A 12,645-nucleotide genomic window follows, 5' to 3' on the forward strand; every position below is an offset into this window, starting at 1 on the left:
TGCTTCTTGCGCAGGGACTAGCGAGAAAGTGAGGGAGCTGCTTTCGTCTCTACTCCATGTTCGAACGGCCAGACGTGCCCGGCGTTCGCCAGTCGAACGCGTTCGAAGAGAGTGTGCACCCTCGTCTCCTCAATTTTATTTATTTTCTACCCGCCTAGGCTAATACACCGAAATCTCGTTGGCTGCGGAGCAGAGTGGAGCATACAAACCGGGGTGATTTAAATCGTCATTGAAATCGGACCAGTTTTACTATGCTGACGTAAATCAAATTGTTCCCGCAAAAATAATCCCGAAACCCGATTTTTATTTACCGTTTGGCCATGATTTTGATGCTTCCCGTGCGCATTCTTGTTTTTGACGAAATCAAAGAATCGTCGAGCGATAAAGACTTACATCGGGCTGAACACGGCAGACACAAAAAGTGTCCAGCCTGATATGTGAGAAAAAAAAAAAGAGGCTAATTTCTTTCTGATTTTCACTTCGTTCATCAGTTAGGTCACGTAATGTTGCAAACAAATAAAAAAAGCGGGAACAAAAACTAATTAACGTTCTCGCTAATATATAATAAAAGCAAGCTCTTTTTGTTCTAGTAGGGTGGCGCGGGTTACACCAATAAAATGTTTTTAATTAAACTGAGCCTCAAATATACAGTCACTCTTTCTTCCGCACTGTTATCAGTGATCGGAAGGATGAATCAATGTGCCACGTTCAAAAATACATGCAGAGATAAAACAAAGAGTCACCATTTTCTAGCTGCAGTGATTTGATTCAAATCAAATAAATCTACTTTATTTACGAAAAAGAAATTCAAATTTTATGGCGGAGCTGTAATATAATGTTCGGTATTCCTCACGCACTCATCATTTCAGAGGCTGTCAACAAGTCCACACTCTTTCAAGAAATGTGGAGCGTCGGCTCCCCCACAAAAGCAGTCGGGACAGCCAATCATTACAATGTACTTACGGCGAATGATTGGGCTAAAAATATAATTAAACAAAAAAAAAAAGTTTTTTTTGTGTTTTTTGTTTTTGCGTTGCGTTGGGCATTTGATGTTGTACCGTGCTCAGTGCTCTTTCGTCGATGTCCCCTCCTTACATTGCAGCGATTGGCGCTCCCAGATGCTTTGCGGAAAAGTATACACTCCCGATTCCTTAGACTACGGAACCAATAAAATAAGCTAGAGCTTCAGTGCCCGACTGTCTTGGGGGCGACGTCATATTGGTGCTTAGTACAGAGCGGGCGCAACTGGCGATAGCGTACAAAAGAAAAGGCAATAACCCCTCCTCCTCCTCCTCCTCCTCCTCCTCCTCCCCCCCCCCCCCCCCCCCTCTTTCCCGAAACAAGCAGAATCCGCAAGAAAACACAACTCCGCGTGATCCCCGCCGTGTAGTAGCAGCCGCAGCTAAAGCCCCGTGGCAGCGGACGACGGCCAAGAAGGAGGGGATGTTATCGTGTCGGGCGAGTTTCCGATAACGGGAGACATTTCTGACTTTTATCGGGCGCTCGCCGCTGGAACCGAGCGTTTCTCTTTTTATTATTATTATTATTTCTGTGTCGCAGGAAGAAGAGTGTGCGGGACATTATCGCACGCCCGTTGAGCTCGAAGAAGTTGCGCTGTAGTACACCTATCGAAGGCTGCCGCAACGGATGTTTCGAAAGTTTTAGCTGAGAGTATACGAACGAGGGCTTTAAAAGACGCGACCGCACTGGGGATCCATCAAACAAAAGACAGTCTGCCGTTTCCTGTATAGCACGTTCTGTCACACTCGTCATACAAATACGTGGCAGCGACTTTTTTCGGAATAATACACGGTCGATATACGAAACGATCGCTACCTCGGATCGGGAGCTCGGACCGATCGTTTCCCAAGAAACGGCTTTTAGGGAACCGCGTTTGCAGACGATCGGTGGTGCAGGTCGCGCCCCCTGGCAACGGAAATGCGCAATGGATTCCTAAAGTGGGTAAAAAAGGGGCATGCATTTTTTTTTTTTTTTTGGGGGGGGGGGGGGGGGAGGGGGGGGGGACGAGTGTTTCGTAATTTTACGGAACTGAAGGAAAAATATTTCCCTTTTGAGAAATAGCCTGAAGTCAAATGTGTGGACCTAGCCATATTTGGTCTCGTATTTGCTAGAATGGGAGCGCTAAATGTGGCGGCAGCGTCCCCACCGTGACTGAAGGGTTCGTCTGCTAAAGGAGCAGAACATCTTCGCGGCAATCGTGGCGCTAGAACTTCTTGAAGATAAATTCGAATTGGCGTCATTCGGCGAGAAGAACTTACACGAAGTCCTTTTATTTGACTTGGCCACCACAAAGGAGAGGAGACTGCTGACGGCGAGACTAGGGACGTTCGACTTCGCGCCGATGTATGAAGTGGGTGTGCTACGCGAAATTCGCTTCGACAAAGCTGACGTAGATTCTAAGAAAGCGCTGGTGTCTTGTTCACGTTTCGTTTGTTTTCTGTTTTATTTGTCGTGAATTCGAGATGATTCGGTTACCACCCCCATGCCATTTCCTCCAGGCACAACCCCGAATGCTTTCATTCACGTTTGATGCTTCGGCAAGCCTATTCCCACGGCGAAACAGGAAACAGCCATTCTCTTAACGAGTCGAGACGCTTCAGATGTCAGCCACTCTGATCATACTACCACAGCTTACGTTTCGGAGATTGGACTACGGTAAGGCAGCAGTGACATCGCGCATGCGCTGTCCTTACCGGAGAGCCAATCGTATCGTATCGTTGGCGCAAAAATGGTTCTTTCTAAGAGGAAGCTTTAGGAAACCGTTGTTGCACATCCGATATGGTACGAACTGCGCATGCGCACTTCTTACCGGATCGGACGGGCAACAACGGTTCCCTAGAACTCTCAAGTCTCTGCGGACGGCCTTTTGTATCAGTGTGTTCGGCTTTACGGAAAGAGGTCAAGCAGCAAGCCAAACGCCATTCGCAGACGAAAATACAACCGACAAAACACCTTGCATGGTCTGCTAACAAATGTCGGCCGACGCAGCCCGCCATTTTGGTCTACATCGGTCGACATTTTCCCATTGAAAAAGTTCAGAAAATCACTTGGAACTCTTGAACGAAGTAACGACAAGCCTTGAAACTTTGACATATGGTCCTGACCGCTGGCGCTACATATGGACGGAAACGGAGCGTTCAAAGAAACTTTTTTTTTTTTTTTAGTTGGGTTGTGGACGTATTTAAGATACGTATTGGTTATTTTAACAAAACGCACACGTTTCATACGCAAAAGTCATGGTCGTTAATTTCACTTCCTCTGACAACCCATTTTGTGATGAATACTTCGGTTGTTTTTTGGAGGTGACAAAAAATGCAGAGAAACAAGACAGAAACAGCACATGGAGATGCACCAAATACAATTTGATAGCAACTTTGGTAGCATGTTTGTTACTACGAAAGTATCACCAAAGCTGGAAGGCGGATTGACCATTCAACGGTAATGGTGCTAAGTTCTGCAAACCCCAACAACAACAAGAAGGAGGGTCAAAGTAACGAGGAGGCTCCAAACATTCACAAAATAAACTCGCCGCAAGGAAGTGACCATTCTCCTCCCGATTCACTGCCACATGGTGCAAGCAGTATACGAGCAAATTTTAACACAAAAGACACCAAATCCCCCTTTTTTTTTTAGTTTTCCGTCTTTCTTTCTTATTCTCACACAAACATCAAGTTCAAAACGGGGAGAAAAAAAAAAAAAAAAAATCTCCGCACACGCCAGCGAAATTAAAACCACCGAAATTCCCAAATTGCTTTCGAGGAAGTACCCCGGAGACAACAATAACCACCAGGCAGCAAGCACACAGAAAGGGGGGAAAACAACCGCGAAGAGGGATTCCCCCCCTCACACACAACACAATCATCAGGGTCGGCTTCGCTACCGCCGATGCAATCTTAAAAACACGAAAGAATAAAAACCACACCGCAAAACAGCGCGGACCCCGTCTGCCATCTTGGTCTCTTCGGACGGGACCAACAACGCATCAGCCAGCACAGGCCGTTCCTCTCTCCAACAAGTGTTTCCGAACGCACGCACAACGCACCCCTGCCACATCCTCCTCACAACTTCTCCCTCGCCCACAACCCGTACCACCGCTTCCAACCGTACCCTCTCCTACAAGATGGCGGCGGCAAACTTGAGCTCACTGACTAACTACGGTACCTCATACGCTCTCCCAACCTCCGCAAACCGGAGAAAAAAAAAAGAGTCTTTGGAAAAGCCAAAAGGCGCCCACCCTCTCCATCGCTCTCTCATTGATCCTCCTCTCCCTGGCCAAGATGGCGCCGGTTTTAGTCGGGAGTTCCCCCCTTTTTGTATTGATCGGTGTATGTCGAGACATGCGGCTGACGTACGGTGTGGTGCGGACGGTCCTCGAACGGGCCGTCAGTTCGTCTGACGTCGTAAATGGAAGTCCCGTTTGTTTACAAGTTGATATTGATACAGTCCAACAACTGGCAAAACGAACTTCCAGAAGTCCATGTCGGACGCTGACCGGATGCTTTCGTAGCAGACGACAGATGATAGTGGCGAGTACTGATATCGATGCGAAAAGTAATGGTTCTGTGCTTCCATTTTTGTTGGTTTTTTGGATAGAAGCGTCCACGACAGAGTTAATGTCGCCTTGCGTTGCATTAGGTCAACAAATTTGTAACAGCTGCGCCTTGATCCCTCTTACGGAAACTGAAAAATTGCTAGACTTGAACATGAATGAATTAAAAATAGTGAAACGACACTGCGTTTCGTCAGTATCACCGTGTATGAAACAGACGTGCTCCACGACTTCCCGTAATTACCAGATGTGTGTCACACACGGGACTCGTACTCTGCAACGTGTGCGCGGGTTTGAATTTAAAAACTTGCGCCGGTTGGTGTCTAACGGTCCCCGTCGTCTGCTAACACCCTCCCCTGACTGAACCGGGATGCGCAGACCACGGAAGAGCACCTCAATCTAAATGTCGATTTTCCCTACTGCATATCTAAACGAGAAGCAAGCAGCAGTGAAATAATTCCCGCTATCAACGAAACTGATCCGGACAAGTTCACGAACAAGCGCACGGAAATTGGCAACACGTAAAAGTGATCTTGAGTGCTTCCAAAGTAATGTTGCGCGAGTTCGAGTGTGGGCTTTACGTTTTCCCACCGAACCGGACGTTAGGATCGCACAAGACAAAGCACGATGGCCATCTCCTCGCCGTTGCCGAGCGACCGATCAACAAACATCAGCGCGGCACCCGGAAAAAAACCAAACAAACAATAAAGAAGCGGCGTCGCGGCGTGCTTCGTCAAAAGCGTCTGGGATCCCCATCGGCAAATAACGGTCACGTTTTCTAGTGAACACCGTGTTCCCGACCGACCGCACTTTATGTCGGTTCGATGTGCCAGATGCGAGTCGGCTTCACCGCGAACACACGACGCCGTACTCGACGTAAATTGAAGCCGACTGACCGGGTCCGTCGTCTGCTAAAAGTGCACGGCGAAGCAGACGACGCCACCCGCCAGCCACATCACAGACGAGACTACAGAAAGCTGTCTGCTGCTTTCTCTCTCGCCCCCAGCGAGCGAACCGAAAACCCGATGGCCGCAGACGGCTGTCGGCTTCGTTTCTTCTTTGTATTTTATGCCGTCAGTGTTGCAACAATAAGCAAAAGGGGAGAAAAAAAATTAAAAAAAAAAAGCAGTCCAAAGTTTTCTTACCTTTTCAGAGCGCCGTAGTCCGTGTCAGGTCCACTTGGGCTAGTTCCTTCTCGAAGGACACACACAAAAACCAGCACCGGTCGTGGTCGGTGATAGCGGGATTAATCTCACCAAGGAATAATCTCAGAGAGTTAATCTCTCACACGTCGACGCTACGATCGAAGCACCGATGATTAGATTGTCCAGGCCGGAAGCACACAAAAATCACACACGAAGACGACGCCGACGGCGCGTGCTCTTTTTTTTCTCTTTTTCACTTTCACGAGGACCTCGTAGTCTTCCGTTGTGTCGAAGTTTGTCGCTTCCTCGTCCGAAGAAACACGACGAGCTTCCAAAATACGCGTTGTTTTGTCTCCCTCGATGTCCTTGTTTGTTGACGACGATCTCGTTGTTGTTGTTGTTGCTGTAAGTCGTCGCCTCAAGCACGTTCGTCCCGCGAACGGACAAAAAACCACGGTAGCTACGCACGCACTACGCAAAAAAAAAAACTCCGAAAAAAAAAAAGAAAAAAAAAAACTAGGACGCTACGACGTCAAGAATTCCACGGCGCTCGCTGGCTGACTTGGTTGGCGCGCGCGCACACGCTCGCACGGCAAGGCAGCTGCTCCCAGTTTGGAATGCGAGGTATGGCACAAAGAATCTCCACAACGCGGACGGACGAGTGCGCAGCGCTGTTGGCGCATGGGTGGGGCCTAGACGTCACGTCCGCTTCGCACCGGATGACGTCATCGCGGAGCAGATGCCGGTAGTTCCAGGCGCGCATTCGCCGCGTCGCTCGAATTCTGCAGCAGGCCAAGAGCAGGAGAGAGGAGGAAGCGGGAGGAAGGAAAAAGAAAGGAGGAGTACAAAGGAGGAGAAGGGGAAACGAAGGGCGTCGGGGAAGAGGGAAAAGCGATGGCAGCGCCTCGCAGCTGCGGACAGCGGAGTTGTGCCGGCGCGATCGCGCTGCCAAGCTTCCTTCGGCGACTGACTGATTTCTATTTGAGGAAGCAGTCGAGGTCGACGGCGGCGGGGTAGCAGCGGTTTCAAATTTGCTTGCTGCAGACCGTTCTTCTGTCTCTCTCGTGCTCTCACTTAATGTTGCGTTAAGGACTTGTCCGTCTGGAATATTGGTTGAGCTACGACAGAAACGCTACATCATCAAGTTCAACATGGAACACTTTTATTTTATTATCGCCCTTTCTCGTTCTGAATTTGTTCCAGGCGTAACACTTCCAGTGAAGCAAAAAAAAAAAAAAAAAAAGCTGTTGTACATTTTGTTGTTTTGACTGATTGATAATTTTGGAAACGCCCTCGACCGTGCTAGCTATCGCATATGTCATCGAGCCCAGAGTTTAACGATCGTGTTCAAACTTAGTGACTTCATATATTTTCACTCACGATCATATTTTCTCTCCAAAACTGCGGTAACTACATGATGTAATTGGGTTCTTTGCGAAATCAAAACGCGTACTCTAAACGCCCTTTTGATCGTCGTCGTTTGGTACGAGTCACTCCTCAACAAGTCGACGTTAATTTTTGCTTACCATCGCTTCATGCAACTAAAGGCTGATGCCCTTAGTTGTATGAACTCGTGTTACTGTCTCTAGTTATGTTCTCTTCTAAGGTCAGGGTTCTAGTTATGACGTCCGCTGATTTCTTTTTCATTAGAAATGCCCTCTACCTAGTTTCTTTTTTTTTTTTTTTTTGTCATTTTAAATAAGCTATATTTTCATAGTTACGGATTCTAGTTGGGTATGCACCCTCGGTTATATCCTCAACTTATCTTTCTTTCTCTACTAATGTTCTCTTCACAAGTTTCATGTTTCTTTTCTTAGCTGTTGTACAACTAAGGACAAAAAACTCAGTAGGTGAAAATTTTGAGAACGTAAACCTAACTAGAAGACAATATTAAAGACAGAAACGGCATGGTTGTTGAACCAACGAATTAAAAGCAAGATTTTGTTTCCCAACCGTTCAATGACTGTAGTTTTATTCAGGGGCGGACTTACCAATAGGCAGAGTAGGCAGCTGCTTAGGGCGGCAGAATTTTTGGGGCGGCCGATTTGTTGCCACCCCCGAATTAATTGTTTTTATTGTTTTTTTTATTTATCTTCTAATTTGGTTATCTTGGGAATTCTAGCTTCAAATCTAGCTACTTTTGAAAATGTTAACTCCAAACTTAGCCCCCCCCCCCCCCCCCCTCCTTTTTTTATCGTGGGTAGCGCCATTTTGAATACTGTAACGCCATCTATAGCGAGCGTCAGGTTCCGCCGGCCATGCCGAGTGGTTAGAAACCTTGGCGAAAGTGCTCTTTAGGTCGCCGCTTCCACGTTGGTTGTGCTAGTTGGGTGCTCCAAAGTGCTGGAAATCGGACTTTGTTCGTAACTTGCGTTCTTGTCTGCCGCCGATGGACTTTTTCAACTCCTTGAGAACGTTCTTTGTCCCACATTATGACATCCGCCAGTGCGGCACTCAACGGGCCACCGATAGAAATCGGCAGTGAGTACTTCCAATATTGTATCAGTTAACAGCAATTACATTTTATGTTGCCGTTTTAGATGCAGCACACCAATAATGTTATTGGCGTTTCGTTTTGTCCAAAACAATGAAATACTATAATGTGAACAAGGACGCGCGAAATAAGAGCATTGCAAGGAACGATCAAAGGCCTTCGGCTCGAAAATGTTTATAAAAGTTTCATTTGAGGATCCCGTGTCGACGAATGTGTATTTTGTCGAGGACTGAAAAACACAAAGTTAAAATGGGCGCATTGCCGGAGCGAGTCGATCAACGATTCAGCGATTTGAAATCGATGCAGGATCATGTTTCAGCAATAGAAATTTAAGTTTTCCTTCCAGTCACGTTATGTACTAATTTTCAAAGTCAGAAAAATACAGTCGCGTTGTGACGGTCAACATAAGTTCACGGCTCTCTGGTATCGCGCAGAAAATCGCGATTCAGGAAAACCAGTAGAACTAACTTTTCGACAATTTCCACCCACACTCAGCGGCAACAATGAGCCTTCAACTAAGCGTTGGAAGTGATAAAATCGAGTCAATGTCACCACTGCTAAATAACAGCATTCGTATAAATTAAGTTACGAAAAGTTACAAGCTGAAACAAAAACTCTCACGAGAAAACTTGCGCGCACCTTGCGAGCGCGTAGCCCGGTTCATCGATGGTACAGCGTTAAGTTCACGCTCCATTCACAACATGTTCCGAGCACATTCGAGAAGATGACGTTGGGGAAAAGTCTTTTCGGTTTACGGACGCACCCCACTTCCGCCGGAGGTCTTGGTAATTTCTAAAGCGATGGAGTTTGAAGGCATTGAAGCCGCAGTTGCCTTGTCGAATCCCGTCCTCCGATAATATCCTGCACTCTCAGTTGTCATTCGTACAGCTTATTACCGAACAATGGTGTCCCGATGACGGGAGATTGTCGCCATTGAATGTGCTAGCTCTAATTAAATTGGAAAGTAAAGAAGAGTAGGAAACCGCGAAGAAAACAAGCAAACTTGGAGCTACACAAGTGTTCAAGGCGTTCGTCTGGGTCTTCCGCTTCGGGGGGGGGGGGGGGGGGGGGGGGGCACTGTAACAGGCCGTCTAGGGAGGCAAAATACCAAATCCGCCTCTGGTTTTAATGCCTAAACATTTTCATCGATAAAAAAAAAATTAAACGATCAGCGTAGTCCATCGACGTTCGGATAAGTTCTGACATGACAACATCTGAGAGAAAAAAAATATGCAAGAAAAGCGCGCGTCGCGAGGGGCTGCCCCGCAGAGCACTAAGCCGTTGGGAGAAGCTCCACTCTCAGAGCAACCACGTGTGGCCTGAATTATCGCGACTCGACGGAGCGAATGTGAGGCGCGAACAACTACGAACTCTGCGTGCCGTCAAAAAGCGCTGTTTTGACACATGTCGCCAACGTCGCCGGGCTAAATTCCTAGGCTTGACTAGAGCTATATTCGCTCCATGGAGCCTATGCTGAAATGACGAGGTCTTTGAATTGATCGGATTCCCACGCACTGCAACGTGATGGAGCAAATGGTCTTGCTAAAGCCGCGCAGTCTTGAGCCCGTGCCCTTCAGTGCGCTACACAGAGCTTCCCAGAAGGAGGCTGGTGGTGTTGCAACGACTCCTTCCACGCGGTGTCCCTCAAGAACAAATCCTGGAAACTCGAGATTCAAAGACGCTGTTATCTGGAATGGCCGAATTCACAATTACCGCGGAGCGCGCGCGTACACATCCAACCACTTTTTTTGTTTTTTCTTCTTTTTTTTTTTTGCAGGTTGAAATGTGTTTGTGGAGCAATAACCGCGGCCCCGAAATACCGGAAGCTATCAATTCCCCGAAGTCAAAGAAATTCAAACATGAAAGGCAGTCATCAAATGTCTGGTTTCGTGCTCTACCGTCGATATACGCTTGGCAAACGGTTCTTTCCCTTACACTGGTATCCAAACTAAACCACGAAAAACCCAAAGAAAAAAAAAATGACGCACAAGTTTGAGGCTGTTTCCGACTTCCCGCCAACCTGACAGATCCTGACAAGAAGAGGACAGCTATAATGACCACCACACCACACAACACTCACAAAAACAAAATGATAAAAAAAAAAAAACGTCGCTGACACCGTCAAAGAACTAAGGAAAAATAAAATACAAACGCTTGCTAGCGACCGCGCGCGGTTAACTCTTCGCTTTACCAGAAGCACGCACACACACACACAAAAGAAATAACACCAAAAGAAACATCTGCCAAACAAAGATTCCAAGACTACGAATCAAGCGAAATGAGAGACGCAATGACAACCACCACTGTAATAAAAAGAAGAAGCAAAAAAAAAAAAAAAAGGATGAAACGTGCACGCGGTTACGGCAAAGTCGTTCGTTCCACGGTCCGAATCTGAATAATAACAGTCATCAGGGCTTTACGTCTCAAAACACAAGACCGGGTAATGAGACTCGGCCAACAAGACAACCCGCGATGAGGAAGAGAAGTCATCCAGACCCGGCCCCACCGTGTAGCCACGGTCGGCTGACTTGCAGACAGCCTCCCAGTAATGACACAGACTGAAGGAACGTGCTGCATGCAGCATGGGCAACAGCTCTGATTACCACCAAGACTTTTTTGTGCGTCTGTGTGTGTCAGCCAAATTTACGGGGGGGGGGGGGGGGCAGGGGGGGGGGGAGGTTGTTTTGTACCCTTTGCCCGGGAGTTTTGATGCGGCCACGCACTGGCAATCCAAGAACGATAGGGCGTGGTGGTGAAATTCAACAATTTCAACGGCGAAGCGGCCAATGTAGAAATACCTGTGTGCGCGTTCGCAGTGTTCCCTACTACGAGTAACGCATGCCAATTGTTTTATGACTATTTCTTTTTGAGTCGTTTCCATGTGAGAAATGTCGAATAAAACCATGGCTAGTGTTACTCGCCTATTCATTCCCCACTCTCTCTTTCCCTTTATCTCATACCCATGTTCACTCACACAGACACGCACACACGCACTGACACTTCAGCCCCCTCACTCATTTTTAAACTGGCACTCAAACCCCCTCATCACCTTACTCCTAACTCACTCACTTACACTTACCATTAAACTGACGCACTAGTTTTAAACTAACACTGGCACTTGTTTTTTCCTGATGTTTACCCACCCATTCCCTTACTCGCTAACACACTCACTAATATACGTACTCATTGACACACTCACTCATCTAAACACAGACTCACTTATTCGCCCATTCAATAACACTTAGACTGACTAGCCTCTTCACTCAATCGCCAAAACTTACATTGACTCACTGATTCACTTACTCACTAACACTTAAACTGACTTGCCCCTTCACTGAAACTTACACTGACTGATTTATTTTCTCACTAACACTCACTCCATAACTCCGTCACGAATACTTACGCTGACTCACTGCTTCACTCCAGCACCCACACTCAGTAAAGCTCACACTGACGCACTGCTTCACTCTAGCACACATACTCACTTAATCGATCTCCCATCAAAGCTCACACCGATTCAGAACTTCACTCCACACATCGTTTTCGTTTATTCTCGGTAAGACAACAAAAAGGGCGGCAATGGCGGCTCAATCTGGCGCGTGTTTAAAGCGTCATTCACTGCTTTATGCACGCTCTGCGGGTTCGCAGTAAATGGGGCGGAAGCTCAGTGACGCAAACTCAAAGATTTAGTTCGTTCAAAAACCCCAGTTGAACGGCGGCATCTTACCCCAGCTCCCCGCTATAGCGAACTTCCCCGCTGCCTCCGATACAACGAACTTGACTGCCCGCCAGAGAGACGCTATCGAGAAAAAAACGAAGATGATGTATCTTCTCGACAACTCGGCAAACAGCTCCCCGGTGAGGTGCCTACTTCTCGAGAACAATCACCCTTTTCTTTTATCGCCCAAAGTTTCTTTTTTTGTTTTTTTTGTTTTTTCCTAGACCAGCACGTGACGTTTGGGGTGTCCCGGTGTGCGAGCACACGCAAGGATGCGCCGTAAGTCCATGTCAAGGAACGATAGCAGGGTGCTCGGGAGAATGACCCCTTTTTTTCTTTTTTCTTTTTTCCTTTTTGTTTTTGTATTTAGCCACGAGAACGTCCTCGAAGAGACAATGGCCATCATTGAGGAAAGTTCCCCTTGCAAGTCGGAACTCAAATAGACTTCGTCCACTCAGATATATTCATGTAAATAAGAGCACTTTGTTTTTTTAGCTCTTTTTGAGGGGAAAGGGGACATGATTTGTATCTACCGGAGTCAAACTAAAAACTGTTGTAGACGATTGCAAGCAAGACGACTGGCCGGCGCCACGTCTCCGCCGGTGCGGACAATCCCGTGCAATTGCAAGCTTGCCAAAACTAGGCTTACGCGCAAGCTGCACGTGCTTACACGCATGGAGTGCCAATTGAGGCGCCATGCTTGCAATTGTTTATATCT

At 47.2% G+C, this 12,645-nt stretch overlaps 1 protein-coding gene across 2 annotated transcripts in view; it reads right to left on the bottom strand.

Moving 5' to 3' along the window:
• The window catches only part of LOC8025429 (transcriptional enhancer factor TEF-1), a 163,094-nt gene extending 156,729 nt beyond the window's left edge, over positions 1-6,365 (bottom strand). The window contains exon 1 of one of the 2 annotated variants that reach the window (XM_042293285.1): positions 5,716-6,365. The gene's annotated coding sequence lies outside the window, so the exon portion shown is untranslated. The remainder of the gene's footprint in view (positions 1-5,715) is intronic. The other variant, XM_042293284.1, reaches the window with a different exon arrangement.
• Between the last annotated feature and the right edge of the window lie 6,280 nt (positions 6,366-12,645).

The sequence above is a fragment of the Ixodes scapularis genome, unplaced genomic scaffold, assembly GCF_016920785.2.
Source record: "Ixodes scapularis isolate PalLabHiFi unplaced genomic scaffold, ASM1692078v2 PGA_scaffold4__175_contigs__length_147842914, whole genome shotgun sequence".
NCBI lineage: Eukaryota > Metazoa > Arthropoda > Arachnida > Ixodida > Ixodidae > Ixodes > Ixodes scapularis.